This window comes from Delphinapterus leucas, chromosome 2, assembly GCF_059928025.1.
Source record: "Delphinapterus leucas isolate spDelLeu-1000000601 "Yukka" chromosome 2, BTC_Dleu_Yukka2, whole genome shotgun sequence".
Taxonomy (NCBI): domain Eukaryota; kingdom Metazoa; phylum Chordata; class Mammalia; order Artiodactyla; family Monodontidae; genus Delphinapterus; species Delphinapterus leucas.
This window is the reverse complement of record NC_143130.1, coordinates 137,965,972-137,971,140: the sequence shown is the minus strand read 5'-3', so window position 1 is coordinate 137,971,140 and position 5,169 is coordinate 137,965,972.

The window sequence follows — 5,169 nt, the reverse complement described above, 5'->3', positions numbered from 1 at the left end:
GTTGGGGTATAGTTGTTTTACAATGTTGTGTTAGTTTCTACTGTACAGTGAAGTGGAGTTCCCTGTGCTACACAGCAGGTTGTTATCTATTTTATACATAGTAGTGTATATATGTCAATCCCAATCTCCCAACTCATCCCACCCCCCACCCCACCCCCCTCATAATCTTTTTTATTCTTATTGTCTTTATTTCCTTTGCTCCCCGTATCCTGTATCCTATAGCTCCCCCATATCTTTCTTTTCAATGTCTCTGGAATCCAGGACTGCCTCTATCATTTGAGGGACCCAGAGCAAGAGTAAAATAATAGTGGCCCATGTACCCTGTGTCTAAATACTTGAAAGTTATAAGAAAATTGAGCTCACAAACTATTGAACAAAATGTTCTCTTTTGCCTGGACAAATAATACCTCCCTAACGACACAATTGAAAAGTGTGAGTGAAGCTATGGTTTATATGTGACTGAAAGTTGGCAAAATGTCAAAAGCAACTGACATTGCTTTTGTGCATTAATTATAATTGCACATATCTGGGTGTATTGTTGATGGGCTGGCAATGTTTAGGTGAGTAATAAAGATACACATATTTCATAAACTATTATGTATATATTTATTAAAATTTTTGTCTTCTTTTCAGCAAAATCACCAATTATGTTGTTATAATGAAGATTTTCACATAATTTGTTTTCTATGAACAGGGATGATCTAAAGGACTGAAAAATAAAATGCATTCAAGTGTACAAATTTTGAATATGTTTTCAGCAAAAATATAACTTAAAGTAAAAATAAGCATTGAAACATTTAAGTTAGTTTGAAAAATTGGAATTGTTTTAATAGGTCTTCCAAAAAGTTATTTTCTTCTAAAATATTTAAATTTATGTATTAAAGTTTAAAAGATAAAATACAAATAGTAATGAATTTCCATATTTTAAAGCAAAATTATTTAGATAAAGCTAACCTTTTAAATTTAATTTTAAAAAATGAATTCAATTTCATTAACTATGCTTGTCAAAATGAAACTATTAGCAGCAGTGAAAGATCTTTTTTACGAAGGTGTTGTATTTAGATCCTCAAATTTAAGAGTAAGTGAATTGTTGAATATAGCAAAATGTTCGTCAGCTTCCATGTGCAATTGTTTTCAATATACACTAATTTATGAGGACTCTGAAACCACAAACTGGGACACAAAGAGAAGCAAGAAAATGGATGCTCAACTCTACTAGGAAAAGATATTTCTCTATGCAAGAATCTGTGGCATTCATGCTGGGAGGAAGGCTTTGTAAGTTTTTGTCTTCTCTTGAATCTAAGCAGTCCTGCTGCTGAAGCCCTCCTGTGCTCCAAATCAGTGTCTGTCTCTAGGAGGGCGGCCTCAGCTGCACAGCCGACCACCCTCATGGTACTGGACACAGGTGCCTGGACACCACTGCATTCTGTTTTAAAGGTATGGGGCAAAAAAGGTGGAAAAGCATTTTCCTGGGGCCTAAGCGGTGTTAGTTGGCAGTGTGAATGTTTAGAGCTATGGGTTGTGCCATGCTGGTGCAGAGCATTGGATCCAGAAAGACGTGTCCATGTGCTTTTCACTAAATTTAATTTTTTTGAATTTTGTGATACGTAGAACCCTCTAAAGCTTGGAATCCCAGCCGTCTTGCCTGGGTCTAAGGATGGAACTGTCCTGATGTGTCTCTTTCTCTCCATTTCTTAGTCCTGGTTCTAGTTATCTTGTATCTTCATATTGAAGTAGCTCTAACCACCTATGAATTTTTCTCCTGCCACGTCATCTACATCATCTGTAAGGTGAATTTTTCTTAAATTCTGTGACCTACTGAGTCATTTCTTGCCTTAGAACTTACAGTAGTTACCTGATGCCTACTGAATCAAATCCTAAATATTAAGACTATCTCACCTCATCAATTAATTTCCTCTGTTTACTGATAAATACCCTTTGCTCTCGTATACCCCCTAAACTTGTAGTTCTCATTCTTTGTTGAGTAACTTTGCTCACAAGCATCCCCACTTTTTTTAGCCATATAACCTTGACTAAGGTAATAGTAAACATCTTTTGGCTTATGTACATCAGCTTCTGTTAGGTGGCCTGTGGATTTTTTCCAGCTGGATTATATTTTGTCTTTCTAAGTATTAGTTGTATAAAAGTAATTTTATTCTTCTTTGTTCTTTTAAGGCTATAGTCATATTCCAATTACGAGAATAGATATTTATGTTTTAAATAAAAATTTACAAGTATATTAAGGAAAATGTCACTCTCTTCATCACTTCCACTCTCATTCCCCTGGAGAAAGCCCTATCAATAATTTAGTTTGTTGTTTCAGCCTTTTTCATGTATACAAATGTTTACAAACATTTTTGTATACACCTTTTGTAAAAGCAAAGAAGGTAGTAATGATCTTAAATATTCTTTTTTATGATTTTCTTTATTTGCATAACACTATATCACAGATGACTTTCCATGTCAGCCCATCAGACTATCTCATTCTTTAAAAGCTGCATATAATGAATATTATATGAATATAAAATCCCAACTGTAAATGAGAATAAGAATAGTATGTATTTCAAAGAGTTATGGTGGGGATTAAAAATGTTAAGACAGTTGGGGCTTCCCTGGTGGCACAGTGGTTGAGAGTCCGCCTGCCGATGCAGGGGACACGGGTTCGTGCCCCGGCCCGGGAAGATCCCACATGCCGCTGAGCGGCTGGGCCTGTGAGCCATGGCCGCTAAGCCTGCACGTCCGGAGCCTATGCTCCGCAACGGGAGAGGCCACAACAGTGAGAGGCCCGCGTACCGCAAAAAAAAAAAAAAATGTTAAGACATTTGAAGTGCTCAGAACTGTGTCTAGCACATGGTTAGGATAAATACATGTAACCTGTTTAATAATAAAAACAACCATTTAATACAATTATTATTAATTTATTTTCCTATTTTCTGCTAATAGACTTTTTTTCTTTTTTTAACCCATACTATTTTTTTTAATTTAAAAAAATTTTTAACATCTTTATTGGAGTATAATTGCTTTACAATGGTATGTTAGTTTCTGCTTTATAACAAAGTGAATCAGTTATACATATACATATGTTCCCATATCTCTTCCCTCTTGCGTCTCCCTCCCTCCCACCCCCCCATCCCACCCCTCCTTGTGGTCACAAAGCACCGAGCTGATCTCCCTGTGCTATGTGGCTGCTTCCCACTAGCAATCTATTTTATGTTTCACAGTGTATATATGTCCACGCCACTCTCTCGCTTTGTCACATCTTACCCTCCCCCCTCCCCATATCCTCAAGTCCATTCTCTAGTAGGTCTGTGTCTTGTATTCCCGTCTTGCCCCTATGTTCTTCATGACCTTTTTTTTTTTTCTAAGATTCCATATATATGTGTTAGTCTACGGTATTTGTTTTTCTCTTTCTGACTTACTTCACTCTGTATGACAGTCTCTAGGTCCATCCACCTCACTACAAACAACTCAATTTCGTTTCTTTTCATGGCTGAGTAATATTCCATTGTATATATGTGCCACATCTTCTTTATCCATTCATCTGTTGATGGACACTTAGATTGTTTCCATGTCCTGGCTATTGTAAATAGAGCTGCAATGAACATTTTGGTACATGACTCTTTTTGAATTATGGTTTTCAAAGGGTATATGCCCAGTAGTGGGATTACTGAGTCATATGGTAGTTCTAGTTGTAGTTTTTTAAGGAAACTTCCATACTGATCTCCATAGTGGCTGTATCAATTTACATTCCCACCAACAGTACAAGAGGGTTCCCTTTTCTCCACACCCTCTCCAGCATTTATTGTTTGTAGATTTTTTGATCATGGCCATTCTGACTGGTGTGAGATGATATCTCATTGTAGTTTTGATTTTCATTTCCTAATGATTAATGATGTTGAGCATTCTTTCATGTGTTTGTTGGCAACCTGTATATCTTCTTTGGAGAAATGTCTATGTACGTCTTCAGCCCAATTTTGGATTGGGTAGTTTTTTTTTTGATATTCAGCTGCATGAGCTGCTTGTAAATTTTGGAGATTAATTCTTTGTCAGCGGCTTCATTTGCAAATATTTTCTCCCATTCTGAGGGTTGTCTTTTCATCTTGTTTATGGTTCCTTTGCTGTGCAAAAGCTTTTAAGTTTCATTAAGTTCCATTTGTTTACTTTTGTTTTTAATTTCCATTTCTCTAGGAGGTGGGTCAAAAAGGATCTTGCTGTGAGTTATGTCATAGAGTGTTCTGCCTATGTTTTCCTCTAAGAGTTTTATAGTGTCTGGCCTTACATTTAGGTGTTTAGTCCAGTTTGAGTTTATTTTTGTGTGTGGTGTTAGGGAGTGTTCTAATTTCATTCTTTTACATGTAGCTGTTCAGTTTTCCCAGCACCACTTATTGAAGAGGCTGTCTTTTCTCCACTGTATATTCTTGCCTCCTTTATCAAAGATAAGGAGACCATATGTGTGTGGGTTTATCTCTGGACTTTCTATCCTGTTCTATTGATCTATGCTTCTGTTTTTGTGCCAGTACCATACTGTCTTGATTACTGTAGCTTTGTAGTATAGTCTGAAGTGAGGGAGCCTGATTCCTCCAGCTCTGTTTTGCTTTCTCAAGATTGCTTTGGCTATTCAGGGTCTTTTGTGTTTCCATACAAGTTGTGAAATTTTTTGTTCTAGTTCTGTGAAAAATGCCAGTGGTAGTTTGAAAGGAATTGCATTGAATCTGTAGGTTGCTTTGGGTAGTAGAGTCATTTTCACAGTGTTGATTCTTCCAATCCAAGAACATGGTATATCTCTCCATCTATTTGTATCATCTTTGATTTCTTTCATCAGTGTCTTATAATTTTCTGCATACAGGTCTTTTATCTCCTTAGGTAGGTTTATTCCTAGATATTTTATTCATTTTGCTGCAATGGTAAATGGGAGTGTTTTCTTGATTTCACTTTCAGATTTTTCATCATTAGTGTATAGGAATGCTAGAGATTTCTGTGTATTAATTTTGTATCCTGCTACTTTACCAAATTCATTGATTAGCTCTAGTAGTTTTCTGGTAGCATCTTTAGGATTCTCTATGTATAGTATCATGTCATCTGCAAACAGTGACCGCTTTACTTCTTCTTTTCCGATTTGTATTCCTTTTATTTCTTTTTCTTCTCTGATTGCTGTGGCTAAACTATGAT